Source organism: Cynocephalus volans, chromosome X, assembly GCF_027409185.1.
Source record: "Cynocephalus volans isolate mCynVol1 chromosome X, mCynVol1.pri, whole genome shotgun sequence".
Lineage (NCBI taxonomy): Eukaryota > Metazoa > Chordata > Mammalia > Dermoptera > Cynocephalidae > Cynocephalus > Cynocephalus volans.
Window position 1 is genome coordinate 74,605,453 of NC_084478.1, and position 27,853 is coordinate 74,633,305.

Genomic DNA, 27,853 nt, shown 5'->3' on the forward strand with positions numbered 1-27,853 from the left:
ACACACACACACACACCTCTGAGTAAGCAACAGGTTGGCCAACATGTTCCTGGCAGCCCCACCCTTAGAGAAGCGGAACAGTGACCCTGCCACTGGCAAACAGTCCTGGAGACCCTGACATACTATACATCCACAACCCCAGCCTGAGAATCTATCCAGCAACCATATCCCCAGTGCGCTAACTCTCAAGATGACTGAACCACAGGGTGCATGTACTTACACCCAGACTGTGAACCAACCCAGTGATCCCTCCCTGGGCAAAGTGCATCACTGCTGCCACAAACTTTCCAAGCATAGGTCAGAGAGTCATTCACAAACATAGCAAATGTGAATTACAGCTGAAGAAACTATACAGATTCTACACTACTGCATCCATCTGGAACAAAGCCATTGTGCTCTACTCAGTTGAAACCATAGGACACATTTGCAGGTAAAAGTCTTTCTCCATGCAAGCCACTCTAAAAACTCAAGGAGGTGACTGTTCCACTAGATACAAAGACATCAATGCAGGGAAATAAGGAACATGAAAAACCAAGGTTAACATGACACCACCAAAAAACAAAATAATGCTCTGGCAATTGATTCTTAAAAATTAGAAATTGCCAGCTTGCCAGAAAAGGAATTCAAATTAATTGTTTAGGGAAACTCAGTGACATATGAGAGAATACAAACAGTTCAACAAATTCAGAAAAACTATTCACAATCTGAATGAGAAATTCAACAAACAGATAGATATCATTAAAAAAGTCAAACAGAAATCTTGGAATTGAAGAATTCATTGAATGAAATAAATACATCTAGAGTCTCAACAAGCAGAGACTAGATCAAACAGAAGAAAGAATTTATGTCTTGAAGGCAGAAATTTTGAAATTACACAGGAAGACAAAAAAAGAAAAAAGAAAAATGAATGAAAAAGAATGAACAAAACTTACAAGATCTATGGGATAATATTAAGCAAAAAAAATTATTCAAGTTGTGGGCATTCCAGAAGGAGAAGAAAACAAAAAACGTACTGAAACCTACTTAATGAAATAATAGCTGAAAACTTCCCTACTCTTTGAAAAGATACAAACATCCAACTCCAGGAAGCTCAAAGGTCCTCAAATAGATACAACCCAAATAGGTCTTCTACAACACATTGTAGTCAAACCCTCCAAAGTTAAAGACAGAGAGAATTCTAAAAACAGCAAGAGAAAAACATCAAGTCACTTATAAGAGAATCCCTGTTACTAACAGCAGACCTCTGAGCAGAAACCTTATAGGCCAGGAGACAATGGGATGATATATTCAAAGCACTGAAAGAAAAAAAACTGCAACATAAGAATATTATACACAGCAAAGCTGTCCTGAAGAAATGAAGGAGAAATAGTCTCAGACAAGCAAAAATTGGGGGAATTCATCACCACCAGAGCAGCCTCACAAGAAATGCCTAGAAGAGTCCTAAATCTAGAAGGGAAAGAACAATAACAACTATCATGAAAATACCTAAAAATTTTAAAAAGTATTAGTAGAGTAGATATACAAATTAGGAAGAGAAAGGAATCAAAACTTATCAATACAGAAAACCACCAAACTGCAAGGATAAACAATAGGAGAGAAAGGAACAAAGCATACATAAAACAATCAGAAAACAACAAACAAAATGACAGGAGTAAGATAATTACCTTAAATGTAAATGGATTAAATGTCCAAATAAAAATACATTGACTGGCTGAATAGGTTTTAAAAAATGACCTATTTATATGCTTCCTAGAGGAAACACAGCTTACTTACAAAGACATACATAGACTGAAAGTGAAGGGATGGGAGGAAAAAAATTCCATGTATATGGAAAACAGAAGTGAGCAGAAGTAGCAATAGATAAACAAAATAAAACAGACATTAAATCAAAATCTGTACTAAGAGATGAGGAAGGGCATTGTTTTAGTCTGTTTTGTGTTGCTATAACAGGAATACCTGACACTGGGTAATTTATAAGGAATAGAAGTTTATTTGGCTTATGATTCTGGGACAGCTGCATCTGGCATGAGCCTCAGGCTGCTTCTACTCATGGCAGAAAGTGGCAAGGAGCCGGTGGGTACAAGCAGACCACATGGCGAGAGGAAGCAAGAGAGAGAGAGAAGGTTCCAGGGTCTTTTTAAGCAATGAGCTCTCGTGGGAACTAATAGAGTGAGAACTCACTCATTAACCCCCCTCCCCAGGGCGAGCATTAATCCATTCATGAGGGATCCACCCCCATGACTCAATCAGTTTTCAACACTGCCACATTGGAGATCAAATTTCCACAAGTTTTGGAGGGGACAAGACATCTGAACTACATCATTCCGCTCCTGGTCCCCCCAAACTCATGTTCCTCTCACATATGAAATACAATCATTCTATCCCAACAGTCCCAAAAGTCTTAGCTTTTTCCAGCACCAACTTAAAAGTCCAAAGTCCAAAGTCTCATCTGAGAACAAAAGCAAAAGTCCTTCCAGCTGTGAACCTGAAAAACAAAACCAAATTTATCTACTGCCAAGATACAATGGCGGAATAGACGTTGGGTATACATTCCCATTCCAAAAGGGAGGAATAGGCCAAAAGAAAGGAAAAACAGGTCCCAAACAAGTCTGAAACCCAGTAGGGCAGGCATTAAATCTTAAAGCTCCAAAATAATGTTCTTTGACTCCAAATCCTGCATCCTGCACACGATGGTTCATCTGGACCCCCAAAGCATCAGGCAGCCTCACTCCCACAGCTCTGCCAGGTGCAGCACAGTGGGCCGTCCTAGTGCCTGTGGCTTCTCCAGGCCTGTGTTGCACATTACCACTGGCCCTGAAGTTCTGGTGTCCTGGTGGCAGCCCTGCTGCCTTGACTCTACTAGACATTTCCCTGGTGGGGGCTCCCTGTGGGGGCTCTGACCCCACTTTTCTGCTCAGCATTGCTCTAGTAGATGACCTCTGCAGTGGCTCCACCCCTGTGGTAGGTCTCTGCCTGGGTCCCCAGGCTTTTCTATACGTCCTCTGGAATCTCGGTGGAAGCTGCCATACCTCCACTGCTCTCATGTCCTGTTGGCCTGCAGACTTAACACAACATGGATGCCACCAAGATTCTGGGCCTCTACTCTACAGAGCTGTTGCATGAACCACACTTGGGGCTGCTCCAGCCGGAGCAACTGGGATGCAGGGAGCAGGATCCCGAAGGCAGCTGCACCCCAGGTCTGTCCTCCAGGATAACTCAGTCCTTCTAAGCCTCAGGGTCTGTGATGGGTGGGGCACCCTTCCAGATTTCTGAAATGCCTGCAGGGCTTTCCTCTCATTTTCTCTGCTATTAGCATCTGGCTGCCTCACTGCCAAGATAATGTCTTTAGCAACCAGTTTATCTGCTTCACCCTTGCATTGTTCTCCGGCTCTCTGCTTCTTTACCACATGGCCAGGCTGCAAAGTTTCCAAATCTTTACGCTCTGCTTCCCTTTTAAATTCTGATTTTACATCATGCCTTTGCTGCCATAACTCAGAGTAGGCTGTTAGAAGTAGCCCTGCAGTGTCCTTAATGCTTTGCTGCTTAGAAATTTCTTTGGCCAAATGCTCTGGTTCACAACTCTTAAATCCCACCTTCCACAAAGTCCAAGGGCATGGACACAATGCAGCCAGGTTCCTTGCTGTGGTGTAGCAAGGGTTGTCTTTTGTCCAATTCCCAATAAGTCCCTTATTTCTATCTGAGATTTCATCATCTGCATGGCATTTACTGTCCACATTTCTATCAGCATTCTGTTCACCACCACATAAGTCTCTAAGACATTCCAAACTTTCCCTTGTCTTTTTCTCTTCTTCTAAGTCCTCCAAACTCCTCCAACCTTTGCCCATTACCCAGTTCCAAGGCTGCGTCCACATTTTCAGGTATCTGTATAGCAACACTCCACTCCTTGGTACCAATTTTCTGTATTAGTCTGTTTTGTGTTGCTGTTACAGAAATACCTGAGACTGGATAATTTATAAAGGAAAGAGGTTTATTTGGCTTGTGATTCAGGGACAGCTGCATCTGGCATGGGCCTCAGGCTGCTTCTACTCATGGCAGAAAGTGGCAGGGACTGGTGGGTACAAGCAGATCATATGGTGAGAGGAAGCAAGATAGAGAAGGTGCCAGGGTCTTTTTAAGCAATGAGCTCTTGTGGGAACTAATAGAGTGAGAACTCACTCATTAATCCCTCCTCCCCAGGGACAGCATTAATCCATTCATGAGGGATCTGCCCCCATGACTCAATCAGTTTCCAACATTGCCACATTGGAGATCAAATTTCCACGTGAGTTTTGGAGGGGACGACACATCTAAACTCCATCAGGCATTATATAATGATAAGAGGATTGATACAGCAAGACGATATAACACATATATATGCACCCAATACCACAGCACACAGGTATATAAAGCCAATATTATCAGATCTAAGAGGAGAGGTAAACACCAACACAATAATAGTTGGGGACTTTAACACTCCACCACTGTCAGCATTGTACAGATCATTGAGACAGAAAATCAACAAGAAAACATCAGGCTTAAATGGCACCATAGGCCAGATGGACCTAATAGACATATACACAGCATTTCATTCAACACCTACATAATACACATTCTTTTCACAGCACACGAAACATGCTCCAGGATTGACTATATGTTAGGCTGCAATATAAGTTTCAAAATGATCAAAAAAAAATCAAAATCTTATCAAGTATTTTTTCTGAAAATAATAGAGTAAAATTAGAAATCAATAACAAGAAGAACTTGCAAAACTGGACAAAAGTGTGGGAATGAAATGATAGGCCCATGAATGAACAATGGGTCAATGAAGAGAATAAGAAGGAAATCAAAACCTAATGAAGACAGAAACACAACATATCAAAACCTACAGGATGCAACCAAGGTGGTATTAAAGGGAAAGTTTATAGCAATAAACACCTACATCAAAAAAATAGAAAATTTCAAATGAATAGCCTGACAATGCACCTCAAAGAACTAGAAAACCAAGAACAAACTAAATCCAAAATAAGTAGAAGAAAATAAATTATAAAAATCAGAGCAGAAATCAATGAAATTGAGACTAAAAATACAATAAAAAGATTAATCAAACAAAAAGTTGGTTCTTTGAAAAGATAAACAAAATAGACAAACCATTAGCCAGATTAACCAAGAAAAATGAGAAAAGACAAATAAAATCAGCAATGCAAATGGAGACATGATAACAGATAGCTCCAAAATACAAAGGATCATCAGAGACTATTATGAACAACTATACACCAATAAATATGAAAACCTAGAGGAAATGATAAATTTCTGGACATGTATGACCTACTGAGACTGAACCAAGAGGAAATAGGAAACCTAAGAAAACCAACAACAAGTAACAAGATTAAATCAGTAACAAAGTCTTCCAAAAAAGAAAAGCCCAGAACCAGGTGGCTTTACTGCTGAATTCTACTAAACTTTTAAAGTAGCACTAATACCAATATTTCTTAAACTATTTCAAAAAATTGAAGTGGACAGAATTCTTCCAAACTCATACTACAAGGCCAGTATTACCCTGATACTAAAGCCAGGCAATGACACAACAAAAAAAGAAAACTATAGGCCAATATCCCTAATGAACATAGATGCAAAAATACTCAATGAAATACTAGCATATCACATTGGACTTGCAGAGGGAAAGAACATACCTTGGGATACAAAGGGGAGTGGGTGGTAAAGGGGGAGGGGGAGGGAGTTAGGGGATAACTGGGTGGGGGACAAGGGGTACAAACACAATTTGTGGTAATGTGTTATGGATCTGGCCTTCACATCTTGGGCATGAGGGGTGACAATCAGCTTTGTATCTCATGAATATTCGCATACTAAATCCAACATCACACCAAAATGATTATACAACATGATCAAGTGGGATTTATCCCAGATGGTTTAACAAAGGCAAATCAATAAACATAATTCATCACATCAACAGAATAAAAGAAAAAAACATACTGTTATCTCAATAGATGCAGAAAAATCATTTCATAAAATTAAACACCCCTTCATCATAAAAACTCTTGAAAAATTAGGTACAGAAGGAAAGTATCTCAACACAATAAAAGCCATATACAACAAACCCCAAACTAACATACTAAGAACTGGAATAAAACAAGGATGCCCCTTTTCACCACTTTCATTCAATATAGTACTAGGAGTCCTAGCCAGAGCAATTAGACAAGAGAAAGAGATAAAGGGCATCCAAAATCAAACCATCCCTGTTTGCAGATAACATGATTTTATAAAGACAGAAACCTAAAGACCCTACAAAAAAACTCCTAGACCCAATTAACAAATTCAGTGAATTTTCAGGATACAAAATCAATATACAAAAATTAGTGGCATTTCTATACACCAACAATGAACTTGCAGGAAAGGAAATCAAGAAAGCTATCCTATTTACAAGAACAATGACAACAACAAAAATACCTACTAATAAATTTAACCAAGGAGGTGAAAGATCTTTACAATGAAAAGTATTAAACACTGATTAAAGAAAATAAAGAAGACACAAAAAAATGAAAAGACATTCAATGTTCATATATTGGAAGAATTGATATCATCAAGATGACCATGCTACCCAAAGCAATCTACAGATTCAATGCAATCCACATCAAACTACTGGTAACATACTTCACAGAAAGAGAAAAACAATTCATGAATTTATATGGAACAACAAGAGACCCCAAATAGTCAAAACAATTCTAAGCAAAAGAACAAAGTTGGGGGTATCACACTTCTTGACTTGAAAATACACTACAAAGCTATAGTAAACAAAATGGCAAGGTACTGGCACAAAAACAGACATGAAGACTAATGGAACAGAATAGAAAACTCACAAATAAATCCACATAACTACAGCCAAGTGATGTTTGACAATGAAACCAAGAACATACATTGGAGAAAGAACAGTCTCTTCAATAAATGGTGGTAGGAAAATTGGAGATCCAAATACAGAAGAATGAAACTAGACCCCTATCTCTCACCATATACCCAAATCAACTCAAAATGTATTAAAGACTTAAAACATAAGACCTGAAACTATAAACCTTCTAGAAGAAAACATAGGTGAAATACTTCAGGACACAGGACTGGGCAAAGATTTTATGAATAATACTTCAGAAGTACAGGGAACAAAAGCAAAAAATAACAAATGGGATTATGCCAAACTAAAAAGCTTCTTCTGTATAGCAACAACAACAACAACAACAACAACAATAACAACAAATCAACAGAATGAAAACACAGCCTGCAGAATAAGAGAAAATATTTGCAAACTGTTCATCTGACAAGGGTTTAATATCCAGAATATACAAACAACTCAGAAAAAAATAAAAATAATCTGATTTTAAAAATGGGCAAAAAAACTGAACAGACATTTTTGAAAGAAGGCATACAAATGGTCAAGTATATGAAAAAATGTTCAACATCACTAACCATCAGAGAAAATGTGAATCAAAAGCACAATGAGATATCATTTCATCCCAGTTAGAATGGCTATTATCAAGAAGACAGAAAATAACAAATGCTGGAGAGAATGCAGAGAAAGGGAAACTCTTATACACTGTTGGTGGGAATGTAAATTAATATAGCCATTAAGGAAAACAGTATGGAGATTTCTCAAACAACTACAGATAGAACTACCATATGATTCAGCAATCACACTACTGGGTATATATCCAAAGGAATGGAAATCAACAAGTTGAAGGGACACCTGCACTCCCACGTTTATCTCAGCTCTATTCACAATAGCCAAGAGTTGGAACCAAATTAAATGTCCTTAAGTGGATGATTGGAAAAAGAAAATGTGGTGCATATACACAATGGAATACTACTCAGCCATAAAAGAGAATGAAATTCTGCCATTTGCAGCAACATGGATGAGCTTGGAGAAAATTATATTAATTGAAATAAATAAGCCAGGTACAGAAAGAGAAAAACCACATGTTCTCACTCATATGTGGAAGTTAAAAAAGTTGATCTCATAGAAGTTGAGAATAGAATAGTGGTTACTAGAAACTGGTGGGGCTAAGGGGGAGTAATCAGTGGATACAAAATTGTAGAGAGGTAGGAAGAATGGGATCTAGCACTCTAAAGTAATATAGGGAGACTACAGTTGACAACAAAGTAGTGTGTATCTTTGAATAGCTAGTGGAGATGATGTTGAATGTTCCTAACACAAAGAAGTGACAAATGTTTGAGGTGAGAGATAAACTAAGCACCCTGATCTGATCACTGCACACAGTATGAATGTACCCAAATACCTTATTGTACTCCATAAATATATATAATTATCAGGGTCATAAGAAAAATAAAAAGAGAAAAAAAGAGAAATAGAGAGTAGAATAGTGGTTATGAGAGTCAGGGAAAGAGAAGGTAAGGGAAGGCCAAGGAAAGATTGGTAGACTGGTACAAAGTTACAGTTAGACAGGAAGAATAACTTGTGGTGCTCTATGGGTGAGAATATTATATTGTATATTTCAAAACAGCCAGAAAAGAGGTTCTTGACAGTTATAACCACAAAGAAATGATAAATATTTAGGTGATAGATACGGTAACTATTCCGATTAGATCATTTTACAATATATGCATGCATTGAAACAACAAATTGTATCCCATTAACATGTACAATGAAAAAAATTAAAAGAAAAAAAAGAAAAAGTGTACACACTAAGACTACAACTATAAACACTAAGACTGCAATTTCAAAATATACATGCATGTCACTAAACAGGAAAAGGTAAGTAACTGGTAGAGATGCAGTTTCAAGGACCCGTAAGATGATTTGGAGCCTGCCTAAGTGAGAGGGCCACAAAGTTTTGGAAAGAGGTCTCTCTAAGACCCATTGCTGTCCTCCCACTGGCTCCCTACTCCCTGGTTCTCAGGCCCTGCCTAGCCATTAACCCCTTACTCAGATTTGGTATCTCCTTTCTTCTGCCTCAGTAGCTGGCTTTCCCCTCTGCCCCAGCTTATCCCCTGAGTGCTCTAGCTCCACACCCTGGACTCTAGCCTCTGACACCAGCCTACTCTGCCTTCTGTCTCTCTTTTTCTCAGCACTGCCTGCAGCTCCTCCCTCAAGAGGTGGCCCTCAATGGCACAGAACCACAGAAAAAACTGTGTTCATTGGGTAGGATGTTGAAAGAAGTTTTTCTTTCTATACTCCCAAAATTTCATGTTATTATATTGTTTTACCCATGGAAAATGGTAAAAAAAAAAAAAAAAAAAAAAGATGGGTGTTATCCCATTTGTACAGAAGGAAATTGAGTTTCAAGGTAGTAACTTGCCTAGGACCACAGAGCTAGTAAATTGGGTATTAGGATTTGAACCCAGGGTTCTCTAACACCAAAGCCTGCATACCACTCATTACTCCACACTGCTTTTGACTGGGGTTACCAAGCTGAAGGTCATAAGTAAATCAAGCATTCTTTTTGTTTTCGTCAAAAATATTTTTTTTTATTATGGTAAAATAAACATAGATTTTGCCATCTTAACCATATAGAAGTGCACAATTTAGTGGCATTAAGTACATTCACATTGTTGTGCAACCATCACGACCATCCGTCTCTTAAAATCTTTGATCTTCCCAAACTTAAACTCTGCCCCCGCTAAACACTGACTCCCCATTCTCCCTCCCCCAGCCCCAGGCACCACCATTCTACTTTCTGTCTTTATGATTTTATTTACTTTTTCTTTTTAAAAATTATTTATTATTATTATTATTGTTATTATTTTTACATTCAAAGATGTTGCAGAGGAGTGGGATGGGGAGGGGGTAGTGGGGAAGGGGGAAAGTGGTGGAGCTAGGGGGTGGGGCTAGCTCACAGCCTGCTCCTTCACTGACCTGGTTGCAGAGGGCAGGGGGATGTGTGAGGCTGAGACTCTCAGCCCCCCACCCTGGCTCAAGGCCCACGGGGCTTCCAGAGACAGATCAGTCATCACCAGGATGGATTTGGATGCCAGGGGTATATGGCTGAAACCCTTGGCCCCCCTAACCCAGCTCAGGAGCCCATAGGGCTTCTGGAAGTGGCACAGTCATCACTAGGCTGGATGCAGACATGGGGGTGGCATGTCTGAGGCTCTCAGACCCCTACTCCAGCTCAGGAACCCAGGGGACTTCTAGGGGTGGCATGATCATTGCCCAGCCAGATGTAGATGTCAGGGGGCATGGCTGAGGCTCTCGACCCCCCTACCCTGGCTCTGGAGCCTGGGGGACTTCAAGCTGTGGTGCAGTAGTCAACAGGCTAGATGTGGATAACAGGGGGGAGTGGCTGAGGCCCTCAGTCCCCACTGGCTCAGGAGCCTGGGGGGCTTCTGTGGAGGCTTGGTCATCTCTGGGCTGGATGCAGTCATCAAGGAGGCATGGCTGAGGCTCTTGCCCCCCAACCCTGGCTCAAGATCCCAGGGGAATTCTGGCAGCAGCTCAGTTGTCACTCAGCTGAATGTGGCCATGAGGGTGTGTGGCTGAGGCCCTCAGGCTCCCCCCAGCTCAGGAGACTGGGGGGCTTCTGTGGTGGCTTGTTTGCCACTGGGCTGGATGCAGAAGTCAGGGGTGCAAGTCTGAAGGCCTCAGGCTCCCCTCACCCCAGCTTGGGAGCACAGGGGGCTTCCAGCTCTTTTAGGTTTCATAGGTGTTCTTTGGTGGTGTTAGACCTTTACTGGTTATTATCAGAACTTTGTGTCTGCTTTGTGGGTTTTTTGTTTTTCCTTTCAGTTCTGTATTGGATTAATAGCTACCTCCACTACTTAAACTCTGCACTGGAACTAATTTGTTGTACTTTGCTTACTTCTAAAATGGGGGAACTTCCTGTGGGAACCAGCACTTGAGCCCTGTGGTTGAGCTAAATTGCTGTTTTGCTGTTGATTCTCTGGGGAAAGATTTTTGTGCATCTAAGGTTTTAACTGTTGATATTGTAACTACTTCCAGGTTTTGTGAGGTCTGATACGCCTGGGTTGTATGGAAAGTCTGGTCTGGGCCTGTGATAGAAGACTTAAGTGTTCTACCAGATGACCAAAAATCAGTATAAAAATGCTGGAACTACAAATAGTCAAGAAGATATGACACCACCAAAAGAATATGGTATTTCTCAAGTACCAAACCCCATAGAGCAAGAAAACCTCAAGATATCTGAATAGGAATTCCAAGCACTGATCTTAAGAAAACTCCAAGAAATAAGAGAGGAATCAATCAGACAACACAATGAAACAAGAAAAAATATCCAGGATATGAAGGAGGAAATTTACAGAGATTAATAACTTTAAAAAGAATGTAACAGAACTCCTAGAAATGAGGGATTCTCTCAATGAAATAAAAAACAGAACATAAAGCTTGAGCAGCAGGCTAGAGCAAGCAGAAGAAAGAATCTCAGAACTCAAAGATGGTCTTTTTAAAATAACCCAGGCAGACAAGAAGAAGGAAAAAAAAATTTTTTTAAATGAAGAAAATTTAAGAAAGCTAGCAGACAACCTCAAGTGCACAAAAATCAACATTGTGGGTATTCCAGAAGGGGAGGAAAAAGGAAAAGGCATTGAAAACTTCCCAGGTATAGAGAGTGTTGCAGACCTTCATATCCAGGAAGCCCAAAGATCCCCAAACAAATTCAATCCAAAAATAATCTCTCCAAGACATGTGATAGTCAAGCTGGCAAAACTCAAAGACAAAGAGAGAATTCTAAAAGCAGTAAAAGTGCCAAGTCACCTATAAGGTAGCCACCATCAGACTAAAAGCAGACTTCTCAACTGAAATTTTATAGGCCAGAAGAAAATGGGATGATATATTCAAAAGACTAAAAGAAAAAAATTGCCAGCCAAGAATCCTACACCCAGAATGTTTATCCTTCAGAAATGAGGGAGAAATAGTGTATTTCCCTGACAAACAAAAATTATAGGAGTTCACTACCACATGATCATCCCTCCAAGAAATACTCAAAGGAGTCCTGCATCCAGAATCTGAAAAATGATAATCAATATCATGGAGTCACAGGAAAGTGCAAAACCTGCTATTAAAGCCAAAATACAAATGAGAAAGACAAAGAAACTAAATTATGTCACCTCAAAAATCCAACTAACATTGAAGTTGAAAGAAAGGGAGGGGGGGAAGAAAGGAACAAATGGTGTTTAAAACATCTAAACAAAAAGCAATATAACAAAAGGTATAAAGCAATACTTATCAATAACAACCCTAAAGGTAAGTGGATTAAACTCCCCATTCAAAAGACACGGACTGACTGATTGTATTAAAAAGCTAGACCCAACTATAAGCTATCTTCAAGAGACCTACCTCACCTATAAAGACAAACACAGACTAAAAGTGAAGGGATGGCAAAAGATATACCATACAAATGGAAACCAAAAATGAGCAGAGTTAGCTATTCTTATATTGGATACAATAGACTTCAAACCAAAAACCATAAAACCAGATAAAGAAGGTCATTATATAAGTGATAAAGGGATCTATCATTCAGTTAGAGGGTGTTATTAGTCATGGTTCTCTAGAGAGACAGAATCAATAGGATATGTTATAAATATATGAAAGGGAACTTATTAGGGGAATTAGGTCACACGATTGTGAAGAAAAGTCCCACGACAGGCCGTCTGCAAACTGGACGCTGGTAGCATGGCTCAGTCCAAGTCCGAAGGCCTCAAAACCAGGGAATCTGGTGGTGTCCGTGGTGTAAGTCCTGGAACCCAAAAGCTGAAGTCTCGTGCTCTGATGCCCATGGATAGGAGGGAAGAGTGTATCCCAGCTCCAGCAAATAGAGAGAGAGCTTCACCTTTTTTCTCTGTCTTTTGTTCTCTCGGGGCCCCCAGAGGACTGGATGGTTTCTGCCCATATTGAGAGCAGGTCTTTCCCACCCAGTCCACTAAGGCTTTCATACTAATCTCTGCTGGAAGCACCCTCATGGACACACCTAAAAATATAGCCTTACCAGGTTTTTCATCATTCCTTCATCTAATCAAGTTGACACCTAGAATTAACCTCCATAAGTCCACCCCTTGTAAACTCGGTGCCCATAGTACCTCCTTAAATCGTACTTAATCTTCAAATGGTACAATAACATAATAGTTTTGCCTAACCTGATACAACTACCCTGCATACAACCAAAAATGCATTAATCCGTTTCCAAGAAGAAGACGTAAATTCCTTAAGTGATATTTACCCTTTTCCCAATATCCCATAACTTAAAATTGCAAATACTATGAGGTAAGGTTAACATTATTTAAATGTTGGTGTAAAGTCATTAAGTCTCATGGTACATGATAAAGAATAAGAGGAACAAAAATAAAGATAATTGCTTAATATGTGTACAGTATATATACATAGAGATGTATTCTTAACACAAAAGGGAGAACAATTACAATCCTCATTTCTGTAACTGGTCACATGGTCTAAGCTGGTATTTATAACTGCCTTTTTCTACTACCCATTCTGTATTCCCTTCACCTTCAGTGAGCAACTAAGCTGGATGTGATTCTTTGCCTGGTGGAATCACCCAAACCTTCATCCCTGAAGAGTCTGAGCCATTTATAGTCTTGTCTGGATTTGGTTGCTGTAATTTCCCATTGACCTTAATCACAGGGCATGGTAGTACTAAGAGACATCCTAAGGGATCACCTGTATTCCAGATATAATCTTCCTTACCTCCACTGTGAAGTAGTAGTCCAACTTTCCCTTGGTAGTATGGGTCAATCACCTCAGCCAACACCATAACTCCTTTCTTAGCCTGTTGACTCAGAGGCATGAGGAACTCAAAGTGGCCAGGTGGCAGCCTTAATTTCCAGTTCAATGGGATAATTTTTGTATCTCCTGATGGAAGCATTCTCCCTCTGGAACTGAGACCTCTAGACCAGCAGAGATAAAGTTGTGGGGACAGGAAGCAAAACTTTTGCTAGTGGGTCCCTAGGGGTAATGGTGAGTGGTGCCACTTCCATTTCCACCCCTTGATTCCTGGACCCATGAATCCTGGCTATGGGAAAAACAGTACCATATACTGGGTTATGATTTAGAGCATATACAGCCTTCCGGAGAACTTTGTCCCAGCCCTGCAAGGTATTGTCACCTAGCTGGTGCTGTAACTGTGACTTCAAAAGGCCATTCCACTGTTCTGTCAGACTGGCTGCTTCAGGATGATGGGGAACACGGTAAGACCAGTGAATTCCATGAGCATGAGCCCATTATCACACTTCTTTAGCTGTGAAGTGAGTTCCTTGGTCAGAAGCAATGCTGTGTGGAATACCATGATGATGAATAAGGCATTCCATGAGTCCACAGATGGTAGTTTTGGCCAAAGCATTTCATATTGGGAAGGCAAATCCATACCCAGAGTAAGTGTCTATTCCAGTAAGGACAAAAATGCTGCCTCTTCCATGATAGAAGTAGTTCAGTGTAATCAACCTGCCACCATGTGGCTGGCTCATCACTCCGGGGAATGATGCCATATTGGGGGCTCAGTATTGGTCTCCGCTGCTGGCCAGATTGGCCTTGGTGAGCTGAAGTCCACATTGCTGAGCCCATGTATAACTTCCATCCTTGCCACCATGGCCACTTTGCTCATAAGCCCACTGGGTGATGATGGGTGGCTGGAGAAAGAGGCTGACTAGTATCCACAGAACAGGTCATCCTATCCACCTGATTATTAAAGTTCTCCTCTACTCAGGTCACCTTTTGATGGGCATTCACATGGGAAACAAATATCTTCACATCTTTTGCCCACTCAGAGAGGTCTACCCACATACCACTTCCCCAAATTTCCTTTTCGTCAATTTTCCAATCATATTCCTTCCACATCCCTGACCATCCAGCCAAACCATTGGCTACAACCCATGAATCAGTACATAATCACACATCTGGCCATTCCTCCTTCCAAGCAAAGTGCCAGGTTCTGCCCATTGAGAAGATTTTCCCTCACCACTGTCCTTCAGGGATGTCCCAGAAAGGGGCTGTAATGCCACAGCTGTCCACTTTCAGATGATGCCTGCATATCTTGCAGAACCATCTGTAACCAGGCCCTAGTCTTCTTTTTCTCTGTCAACTGATCATAGGGAACTCCCCATGAGGCCATAGGTGCAGGCTGGGGAATAGAAGGCAGTGTAGCAGAAGTAGGAACCATGGGCATTCGAGCCACTTCATCATGTAACTTACTTGTGCCTTCAGGGCCTACTCAGGCCCAATCACGTATATACCATTCCCATTTGGTGATCGAGTGCTACTTTGCACACCTAGCCTTATGGCTTTCTGGGCCAGATAACACTCAGTTCATGGTGGGCAGCTCAGGTCGCATGATAACTTGGTGGCCCATAGTCAACCATTCAGTTTCCTCCTTTTTTTCCACCCCTGCCTCTTTCAAGTCCTTAATAGTAGCATTAATCTCTGCAGTCCCTCCAGGGATCCAGTATTGTTTTTGATTTGCTATTTTCCTAGGTAGAGGCAGCTCTATTGGCTTCCATTTGGCCTTTCCCACCACAATTGTCCTCACTCCACAGGTCAGGGAACCAATGTGGGGATTCTGCCAGCTGCTAAGTATGTATATCCCAATTATGCATTCTGAAACTGGGGAAATAATCACAGGATGGGTTTGAGGACCCACTGGACCCACAGTGATTGGACCTGGGCTAAGACTACATTAATCACCTGACCCCTATAAGCCCCTATTCTAACTGGAGGGCCACTGTGATGTTTTGGGTCTCCTGGAATAAATGTCAATTCAGATCCAGAGTCTAGTAGTCCCTGAAAGGTCTTATTTTCCTTTTCCCAATGTACAGTTACTCTGGTAAAAGGCTACAGGTCCCCTTGGGGAAGGATGGGAGAAAGATTAATAGTGTAAAGTTTTGGTAGTGTACCAGGGTCCTTCCTCAAGGGGACACAGTCACCCCTTCATTCAAGGGGTTTGGGGTCTGTAAACTGGCTCAAGTCTGGGAATTGATTGAGGGACTGTGACTTTATGTTTTTATGATTTGAGTTAGACTTTTGTTCACTTGACCTACAAGTTTTCTGCCTATACAGATCAAGTAAGAATTTAGTAGGTTTCCTGTTTATTTGACTTACAGGAATACCATGATTAACTAACCAACACTGTAGATCTACATGAGTCAGACTATTCTGATTATTGCTTTGCCCCTGCTGTCCATTATGGTAACTATGCCCACTTTGCCCTTGTCTGTTGAGTGCCACCACTTGGCCCCTGCCACCCTGTGATTGAATTAGTCCCGCTGCATTTAAGTGTTCTAATTACTTGACTCTGGTTTCCACTGTAAGGTCCAGCCTACAGAGAAGAGCAATCACAGGACTCTTCAGTGATGCTGGGGCTCCCCTCACAAATCTGTTTCTCAAGATATCAGTAAAAGGTATGTCACCTGGATCTCCCAGTGTGGGTGAGTAGTTTTTACATGACAAATCCACTCTAGCATTCCAATCTCCCTCAGCCTTTGAATCCCTTTGTCTACAGTTAACCAAGGGAGATTAGTCATCTCTAACTCACTCATAGTGGACCATCTTTGGATCCATATTTCAGCCAAACAACCAAACAAACAGTTAGTACTTTTCTTAACTTCCCGAGCTACAACAATAAATGCACAATCTCTGTTTAGTGGGCCCATATCAGTAAATTCAGCCTGACCCAATTTTATGCTCCTTCCACCATTATCCCACACCCTTAATATCCATTCCCATACATATTCTCCCAGTTTCTGCTTGTATGAAGTGGAAAACTCATTTAGTTCTTTAGGAGTGTGTAGTGGATTGAATTATGTCCCCCCAAAACTCCCTGAAGCTTGAATTGTGTCCCCCATGTTTTATGTATTAGAAACTTAGCCCCCACTGTGACTGTTAAGAGGGTGGGAAATCCTATTATGGTAATTGAAAGGTGGAGCCTTGAAGAAGTGATTGGATTGTAGGACCATTCAGTAGTGAATGGATTTAAAATAGTGGTCAGGGGCATGGTTCTGAGGGCTTTAAAAGAAGAGAAGAGTCTGTCTGTCTGTCTGTCTCTCTCTCTCTCTCTCTCTGCTTCCACCGTCTTGCAATGTGGGACCTCTGAGTCACTGTCACCACCACCAGATGGACTTTGAACTTCTCAGTCTCAGAAACTATAAGCAATAAATGTCCTTTTTCTTTACAAATTATCCAGTCTCAGGTAATCTGTTATAGCAACACAAAACAGACTAATACAGAGTATAATGCATCTCCTCATGGGTCACATTTTGTACCTCACCTTTAGGGGACTTCCAGGCCTGGAGTCTAGTTATAGGTCTAGAATCAAAGATGAGTGGTTGGGGTGGGTCCTGAGGAGAGAGAATCGGCATCAAGTTGCTGATTCTCCTCAGTCACTGCCTCAGGGGAAGCCATTACTGTTTCCTTAGGCAATGTAGAGTTAATCCCCTCAGGAAGAGGTGGAAAAGCCTCTGTCTCTGGGGATGATGGTTGGGAACTCGTTTTTGGCAAACAAGCCTCAATGCAATTTAGAGGTTCCATGTCCCCAGCCTCATTAGGATCTTCCCACACATCACCATCCCATCTTGCAGGATCCTATTCTTTCCCAACCAATGCCCCTACTTTAACAGTAGATACCCTATGAGGCTAATAATTCAACTGCCACTGCAATTCAGACAATGTTATGATGAGGGCTTGTATTTGATTTTCAGCAATTTCAGCCCTGTGGGCACTGGAGAGAAGATTCTGGCCTAGAGCACACTTAGAAACTTTTAGGTCATCTATGTGGTGCTTGAGCCAAGAATTTGCATTAGTGAACACCCCCTTTTCTTTCTTCAGTTTGTCCTGTGATGCAAAGAGCAATCAGCCAAATGTCATTATAGTCCCTGGATTTCCACAAATGCTCAAAAGTATTATTTATAGAGTAACTGAATCCCTTACATTTTACAAGTGATGAATCAGGAGTATCAAATGTATTTATTTTGCATATCTCTTTAAACAGTTCATGCCAAGGACTATCAGTGCTCTCTGTATTAATAAAAGTTGAGCTGTTAGCATTTTTAGGTCTAAAGCCCTGAAACCAATTGAAGAAATTCATCATTAAGATTCTGTTTCTCTAGAACCACCCCACTCCTGATACCAAAAACCTGTATTAGTCAGGGTTCTCCAGAGAGGCAGAATCAATAGGATATGTTATAAATAAATACATGAGAGGGAATTTATTAGGGGAATTAGCTCACACGATTGTGAAGAAAAGTCCCACGATAGGCCATCTGCAAACTGGATGCCACTAGTGTGGCTCAATCCAAATCCAAAAGCCTCAAAATCAGGGAATCTGATGGTATCCTTGTTGTAAGTCCTGGAACCCAAAAGCTGAAGTCTCAAGCTTTGATGTCCACAGACAGAAGAGAAGAGTGTATCCCAGCTCCAGTACATAGAGAAAAAGCTTCACCTTTTTTCTCTGTCTTTTGTTCTCTCTGGGCCCCCAGAGGATTGGATACTTCCTGCCCACATTCAGGGCAGGTCTTTCCCACCCAGTCCACTAAGGCTCTCATACTAATCTCTGCTGGAAACACCCTCATGGACACACCTAAAAATATAGCTTTACCAGGTTTCTCATCATTCCTTCATCTAATCAAGTTGACGCCTAGAATCGGCCTTCACAGAGGGCATAACAATCATAAATATGTATGCCCCCAACAGTGGAGCACCTAGATATGTAAAGCAAACACTATTAGCCCTAAAAAAGACATAGACACAAGTACAATAACAGTGGATGACACGAACACCCCTCTCAGCATTAGACAGATCTTTCAGACAATAAATCAGCAAAGAAACACAAGCTTTAAACTATACCTTAGACCAGTTGAATCTGGTAGACGTCTACAGAACATTTCATCCAACAACTAGAGAATGAGAAAAAAGTATTCAAAAAATCCACTGTACCTTAACATAGTTATTATCCTTTCACCTTTCACAGAAGACAGATATCCATGTTCTGGAATGTAACTTAAGGTAATACTATGGATGTTAGATTTAAAAGCTCAAGCCACCTAAATTTCTACCAAAAAACTGACAGTATAAATTATATTACATTCTGATTAAATACATGGAAACATTGATATGAGGACTTAAAATGCATTACACAGATAGAATAAATAACTAAATAAAAACATTGTCTAATCATCAAAAGACAGTGTACTTAAATGCAGAAAGAAGCTTGCATCACAAGAAGAACAAATCATTACAGTACAGTATGCTATGAGCAGCCAGACGAAAATCATCTGCTACAGAGCAAAGAGCCTTTCTGAAAGAATCTTTGTATGTATAAAATAAGCTCATAGTTGCTGGATGCTGAACTGCCTGCACTCCAGCTCATCACATCTTTGGAAACAGAGTCCTGTATCATCCACACTATAAAAGAATCATTTGGGAAAAGCAGTACTTTGTTACTTCTCTTGCTATTCACACTTTTGCCTAGCAAATGGGCATCTGAATGAAAAAAAAAAAAGCTAAAAAGCACTATTCTTTAAAACATAATAGACTTTGCTTGTAAGGTCTAATATTCTTTGGGGATTCCATAGACTCCTTCAAGAGTAGTGACATATTAAAATCACATTTACAGAGACATATTTGTACATTTGACAATCACTGATCTAGGAAATAGTTATCCGGCTTATCTGTAAGGGAAATCAAATGACAATGCACTGAGGCCTTGGTTGTCCCTTGTTCCTGCAAATTTTTACATGAGAGACTAGCTGACCACAATAGTGACAACCAGCTAAGAGGCAGGCATGAGAAGACTGCTGCTCTTGAGGTCACAGGTACAGCTTTCTTACCATATCATGGTAACAGACCCCACAGAAGGGCATGTTTCTCTCCACTTGTTTTTTTTTTGTGTGTGTGTGTCTTTTTGTGACCGGTAAGGGGATCGCAACCCTTGGCTTGGTGTCGCCCGCACCGCGCTCAGCCAGTGAGCAAACCGGCCATTCCTATATAGGATCCAAACCCACGGCGGGAGCGCCGCTGCACTCCCAAGCGCCGCACTCTCCTGAGTGCGCCACGGAGCCAGCCCTCTCTCCACTTGTTTTGAAGCCAAAAAACTCCTTGGTTGAATTGATTCCCAGGGACCCGTTTTTACTTCTTTGTTTGATGTAAGTGGCACCCAACTTTTCTCTCTGGCCCTCATTCCCAGCTACCCAGAAGAACTACATCAGCCCACTTCAACTATGAGTGGCACATGCATCTGATAGAAAATACAGTCACTACAAAAGAAAACTGAGAAGATGGGTATCAATTTGGGGGAGTCTTGCAGTCAGATCCTGCCCTAAAGAGTGTGGAAAAAGAACTATTCCAAACAAAAAAATTGATACTTGTACTACTCTTCCATCACTGCAGAAGAAATGTTTTAGGGACTGAATTTCTCAGATAACTTCCATTCACCTGGAAATTCATCTCGTTTCCAATGCGGCAGAAGGCAAATGGTAGCATACATATATTAGATTCTAGTCTCTTCACCTGGAATGGATGCAGAGATCAGCTCTTACTGCACAGAAAAGCCTGTCTGGGGTTTGGCCATCTCACTTGGAAATTAAATCTGAAGAGATGCCTTTGCACTTTAGGCAAATAGCTAGCAATGGATGCAGACAGTCACAGGTAGGATGTTAAATGCCTAAATGGAAGGAGATAGGCCAACTTGAGCCAGACTCAGCAGAGATGATAAAAACTAATTAGTACAGGCTGTTAAACACTTTTGAGGCACAGGGAAGTTAAGTTTTTTCAGTGTGACTGATATTCCCATTAGGTTTTAGGGGAGGAAATGTGGTGAGCTTTTTCCATGCCTCATTTTAGTGGCCCCAAATGTCCAGTCCCCACTTAACTTCTTGTGCTAGCCTCTGTGGAGATGACATCCCAAGCTTTCCAGTAGATTACAGTCCCTTAGAGAGGTCTTGGCTCAGCCTCCACATCATCAGGAGAGCAAGGTGAGGGATGCCATGGAGGGGGATCTGTGTTTAGTCAGCAAGGTGGTTGGCTTGTCACAGTGAGTGTTCACACCCTTCATGTTGAGTTTAATTGTTTCCATTTTGCACCCGTAGGCCAAAGGGTGAAGATAGCATGAAGATGACACTTCAAGCATGGCAGCTCATCTTCACCCTATCCAAGAAGTAGGCCTGGGGGCAGCACATGACAGCCTGGTGGGAGATGATGAAGATGTTGCCCTGACATTCCAGCTCCATGATGACAGGCTCCAGCCACTGTACTAGGACCTGGTAAGCCTCCCCACCAGGATATCAATACATATACTTCTCTTGATTTCAACGTGCAAACTCTTCTGGATACTGCTTCTCAATCTCTGCATAGGTTATCTCACACACACCAGCATCAACTTCATTCAGGACCTCCCACTGCTCATAGGTCACTCTAAGAGATTCAGCAGTCTGGATAGTCCTCTTCAACTGACTTGTTCACACTTTGAGGTCTACTATCTCCTGCTCTCCCAGAAACTTCCTCAGAGCTTGGGCAAACTGCTTCTCCCCTTCCCCCACTGAGAGGCCAGAGTCATCCCCAATCTTCTCCAAAAGATTGAACTCACTCTCTCCATGACAGCAAAGGTAACTGGTGTAAGGTTGGAAATGGATATTCATGAGGTAGTAGACTGTCTTGTTCTGGATGAAGTCCCAGACTCTGTTGATAACTGCTGGTCCACGCTAATCACCTTGATGAAAGAAAGATCCTTGTTACAGTTGTCTGGGCCAAGAGGTCGGTAAGTGACTTGGTAGCACTCAATTCTCTTCAGGAAATCCTCCATCACATTTTTCCTTTTCCTTTAAGGGTAGTGAGGGCTTGACTGATTCTGAAAGTCTTGATAGGTTGTATTTTCACTTTCACTCACTTCAATGTATTTTTATTTCCCTGGAGATTTCATCTTTGAAACACACATTATTTCCATATATGTTGTTTAATGTCCAAGTGTGTGAAGATGTTCTTGGTATTTATTTTCTGATTTATTGATTTCTATTTTGATTTTATTAATGTCAGAGAACACACTCTGTATTTCAATTTTAAAAAATTTCTTGAGGTTTCTTTTATACGGCAGAGTAAGGTCTATCTATTTTGGTACATGTTCCGTAGGCACTTGAAAAGAATGTGTATCCTGTCGTTGGGTGGAGTGTCAACTACATCCTGTTGGTTGATGGCAATGCGCAGTTTTATATTCTTGGCGATTTCTGGCTGGTTCTATCAAATGTGGATAGAGGCATGTTGAAAACTTTAATTATAATTGTGGATTTATCTATTTCTTCCTTCAGCTCTACCAGCTTTTGCTTCACATATTTTGCAGTTCTGTTGTTTGGTGTATGCATATTTAAAATTGCTATGTCTTGATAGCAGAATAGATGGTACCCAGCATCACCCTCTCCCACAATCAACCAATTTACAACTATTAAAAAGCAACCACTGCCAAGCTGGGGCTGCTAGAGCTCAGGGGAATAGAAGGAGAGACCTATGGAGTCCATGAAGGCAGGAGAAGTCACAATGAGAGAGAGAAAGGACTGCTCTGACCATTTCAAGGCTGGCCCTGGTGAGCACATGGAGCAAGAGTAGGCAAAAGTTGCTGGTGTGCCCTTCATATAAAGTTGCTCAGAGGCTGCCGGGAAAAAGAGAGCATTAGTGGCCCCCAGGCCAGCAAGACCATTAACAGATATCCTGTAGACACATATAGAAGTGGGGGACCACTGACAACTGAAAAAAAGAAGCCGCTCAGAGGCTGGTGAGTCATCACAAGGGACCCGCACATGACCCAACCCATGGGAAATGTTTGGGGTGCAGGGGTTGGGGGAGGTGGGCTCACCAGGTAAACATTGGGGCACAGCATGGACAGCTGATATGCCCTCCAATCAGCACAGAACCACTCAGTGGAGACTGGTCAGGAATAACGAACTGCAGAGGATGCGGTTTGCTGAAACAACTCAGGCCCAGACCAGAGTTTGCAGACAACCCAAATGTACTGGACCTCACAAGACCTGGAAGTGCTTACAAGGTCAACAATTAAACCCTGAGCTGCACAAAAAGCCTTCCCCAGAGAATCAGCAGCAAAGCAGCAATTTAGCTCAACCACAGGGCTCAAGTGCTGGTTCTCACAGGAAGTTCCCCCATTTTATTTATTTATTTTATTTATTTATTTTTTTTAATTTTATTTTGTCGATATACATTGTGGCTGATTATTGCTCCCCATCACCAAAACCTCCCTCCCTTCTCCCTCCCCCCTCCCCCCCAACAAGGTCCTTTCTGTTTGCTTGTTGTATCAACTTCAAATAATTGTGGTTGTTATATCTTCTTCCCCCCCCCCCCGGTTTTTGTGTGTGTGTGTGTGTGTGTGTGTGTGTGTGTGTGTGTGAATTTATATATTAATTTTTAGCTCCCACCAATAAGTGAGAACATGTGGTATTTCTGAAGTTCCCCCATTTTAGAAGTAAGCAAAGGACAACAAATTAGTTCCAGTACAGAGTTTAAGTGGTGAGAATAGTGAATAATCCAACACACTACTGAAAGAAAAAACAAAAAACCCACAAAGCAGACACAAAGATCTGATATTAACCAGTAAAAGTCTAACACCACCAAAGAACACTTATAAAACCTACACAAACTAGAAGCCCCCAAGTTTCCCAAGCCAGTGTGGGGGGAGGGCTGAAGAACTTAGCTACATCTCCCACCCTGACATCCACAGCCAGCCCAGTGATGCTCAGCAGGCTGCTGCCAGAAGTGCCCTGGGCTTCTGAGCCAGGGCGGGTGGGCTGAGGGCATCAGAAATGCCCCTTCAATGTCCACATCTAGCATAGAGATGACCTCCAGGCTGCCACCAGAAGCACTCCAGGCTCCCAAACCAGGATGGTGGGGGGCCAAGGACCTCAGCCACACCCCTTGACATCTGCATCCAGCCCAGAGATGGCCAAGCTGCCACCAGAAGCTCCCCATGCTCCTGGAGTTGGGGGGGCCCAGCGGCTTTGGCCATGCCCCTCCCCTCCCTCCTCCTCCCACCCTATCCCTCACCCCTTTCCCCTCTCCCCCTCCCCTTCAACTGCTCTGCAACATCTTAAAATGTAAAAAAATAATTAATTAATTAATTAATTAAAACAAAAAAGTAAATACATTTTCCCACCATGTAAGATTACTTTCTAAACATAAATAAATAGATAGATAGATATAATTGCTATGTCTTCTTGGTGAATTGACACTTTTGTCATTATGTAATGTCCCTCTCTGTACCTAATAATTTTCTTGGCTATGAAGGCCACTTTACCTAATACCCATTTCTGCTTTCCTTTTATTAATGTGTCTGTGGTATATGTGCTTCCATTCTTTTACTTTCAACATACTTTTATCTTAATATTTGAGGTCAGTTTCTTGTAGACAGCATACTGATGGGTCACGTTTTTAATCCTCTTGGGTAATCACTATTTTATTGCAGTATTTGGGCCATGTATATTTTGTGTACTTATTGATGTTAGGGCTTAAGACTATCATTTTATTTTTGTTTACTGTTTGATTTCTCTCTTATTGATTCTCTTGTTTTTGCTGCCTTCTTGTATATTATATTATATCATGTATTATATAAAAAACTGAACAATTTTTACAATTACATTTTATCTGTAGTGCTTTCTAATGTATCTCTTTGTATAGTTTTTTGTAGTCATTGCCCTAGGTATCATATTTTGTAATTTATTACACTCCATTGTGTTCTCCTTTTATTCATGTTAGTGAAGAGTAAAAACATTACCTCCCTTTATGTTCCTTTACCATCCTCCATTTATAATTGTTTGAGATATTTCTTCCACATATACTGAGAACCACATTAGATAGCACTATATTATTGCTTCCAATATCAAAAGTGACTTAGAAAACTTTACAGGAGAAGGAAAACGAACTGTATTCTAATCATATTTTTACTCTTTCTGTTGGTTTGTCTTCCTTAGTGATATTCCATGCTTCCTTCTTATGACTTTATTTTTAAGAGAAATTCCTTTAGCCATTATTTTAGAGTAGATCTGCTGGTGACAAATTATCTTAGTTTTCCTTCATATGAGAATATCTTAATTTCTTCATTCTTTATGGATATTTTTGCTACATGCATATATCTGGGTTGACATTTCTTTTCTTTCAGCATTTGAAAAATCTTGTGTCACTTTCTCTGGCTCCTATGATTTCTGATGAGAAATGCACTGTCACTCAAATTATTTTCACATGTAGCTAAGATGTCATTTCACTTTGGCTAGGCTAAGGAATTTTTTGTCCTTAGTTATCAGACATTAACTACAATGTGTCTTGGTATGGATTTCTATGGGTCTGTCCTGTTTGGGATACATAACATGACTTGAATCTGTTGGTGTATATCTCCTGACAAATGCAGGGAGATTTCAGCTCCACCTTCTTTCTCCTCTACAGGTAAAATCTGTCTATTGTTTAATTCCTTCCTTCCTTCCTTGTTTTTTTTTATCTCAATTACGTATACACTTTACCTTACCATCCCACCATAGGCAACCATTCTAAAATATGTAATGTTTACTATTTTACTTTCAATTTATTTATTTGGGTAAAATACAAATAACAATATTTACTCAACCATTTTTAAGTGTACAGTTCCAGTGGCATTAAGTACATTCATATTGTTGTGCAACCATCACCACCATCCATCCCCAGGACTCTTTTCATCTTGCAAAACTGAAACTCTGTGCCCATTAAAAAGAACATACACTGGGGAAAAGACTGCCTCTTCAATAAATGGTCCTGAGAAAACTGGACATCCATATGTAGAAGAATGAAACTAGACCCATACTTCTCACCCTCTACCAAAATTAACTCAAAATGGATTAAAGATTTATATTTAAGACCTGAAACTATAAAACTCCTACAAGAAAACATAGGGGAAAGACTTCAGGAACTAGGGCTGGGCAAAGACTTTATGAATATTACCCCCAAAAGCACAGGCAACACAAGGAAAAATAAACAAATGGGATTATATCAAACTAAAAAACTTCTGTATGGCAAAAGAAACAATTAACATAGTGAAAAGACAACCTATAGAGTGGGAGAAAATATTGGTAAACTATGTATCTGACAAGGGATTAATTTTCAGAATATATAAAGAACTCAAATAACTTAGTAAAACAACATCCGATTAAAAAATGGACAAAGGAACTAAATAAGCATTTCTCAAAGGGAGATGTATACATAACAGATACATTAAAAAAAAATGCTCAACATCACTAAGCATCAGGGAACTGAAAATCAAAACCACATTGAGCTATCTCATCCCAGTTATCAAAAAGACTGAGAATAACAAATGCTGGAGAGGATGCGAAGAAAGGGGAACACTCCTACATTGTCGGTAGGACTGTAAATTAGTACAGCTGTTATGGAAAACAGTATACAGGTTCCTAAACAACTACAGAGAGAACTGCCATATGATCCAGCAATCCCACTGCTGGGTATATAGCCAAAGGAATGGAAAGCATCATGTTGAAGGGATACCTGCTCACCCATGTTTATCACAGCTCTATTTACCATAGCCAAGAGTTGGAACCAAGCTAAATGGCCCTCAACAGAGACTAGATAAGGAAAATATTGTATATATACACGATGGAATACTACTCTGCCATAAAAAAAAAGAATGAAATTCTGCCATTTGCAGTAACATGGATGAACTTAAGAGAAAATTATGTTAAGTTAAATAAGCCAGGCATAGAAAGAGAAATACCACATATCCTAACTCATAAGTGGGAGCTAAAAAATAAACAGAGAGAGAGAGAGAGAGAGAGAGGAAAGAAAGAAAAAGAAAGATCACAATAATTCATTGAACTTTCAAAAGGAGAGAACAGAACTAAGGTTACTGGAAGTGGGAACCGGGGGTGGGGTTAGTGAGAAATTGGTAAGGGGCCACAAAATATGATTACATTGTGCAATGTTAAATATACTAATTATCCTGATTTGAGCATCACATATTGCACACAGGTATTGATATTCGACACTGTATCGCACAGATATGTGCAATCATGTTTCCAAAAATACAATAACTCCCATTCCACCCTCTCCCAGTGCTTGGTAACCGCAACTGTACTTTATGTCTCTATGGTTTTGACTTCTCTAAGTACTTCATACAGGTGGAAACATACAACACTTGTCTCTCTCTCTCTCTCTTTTTTTCCTTTGGTTTTTTATTTCAGTAATTCAATAATTTATTCCTCTAAAATAGTGTATAAAGGTATATAGCTCTCATCCACAAGGTATATTTGAATGACGTTTTAAATGGAGGCCTTTTGTTATTGTTTCTTTTTATCAGTTTTTAGTGTACCATACCAGTGCTATACTATAGTTTTTGAAAATGAACTTCACATATTTTTGTATTCTTTCAAATTGTTTGTTACATATAAAAGAAGCTCACTGCAAAATGCTTGACTGACAAAAAAAAGAACAAAATAAATTCAGAACTTCTCAGAAATGTATAGTTTTTACATTTAAAAAAAGGTTCTGAAATATACATAGAATCATGATGGACAATCCCACCCTTCTCCCCTCTGCATTTCCCCCTTTTAGTACAAACCATGGTAGGAGTCTTGATTTCTGCAGAATTTCCAAAATTAAAAATAGAATAAAATAACTTCTCTCTCTGTAGCAAATCCAGGGTTTGCAGATTTCAGATTAATTCAGTAAAAAACTCACAAGTAAAATAATGCACATTTAAGGGAAATAATATATAGAGTTTTTCAGAAGTACATAATAAGATTTTGAAAAATCTGTTGCCATTCATTTATTTTTGCACAAAAATGTATAAATGTCACCAGCTTTCCTTAACTTAAAAAATTAAATAAAAGACACCAGATGGAAACCACCTTTTGC

At 40.4% G+C, this 27,853-nt stretch overlaps 1 protein-coding gene and 1 pseudogene across 2 annotated transcripts in view; both read right to left on the minus strand.

The window, feature by feature from the left end:
- ZC4H2 (zinc finger C4H2-type containing) overlaps window positions 1–27,853 on the minus strand; it is a 44,018-nt gene that overhangs the window by 7,997 nt on the left and 8,168 nt on the right. The gene's annotated exons all lie outside the window — the stretch shown is intronic.
- Window positions 20,931–21,770, minus strand: LOC134367064 (6-phosphofructo-2-kinase/fructose-2,6-bisphosphatase 2-like; annotated as a pseudogene).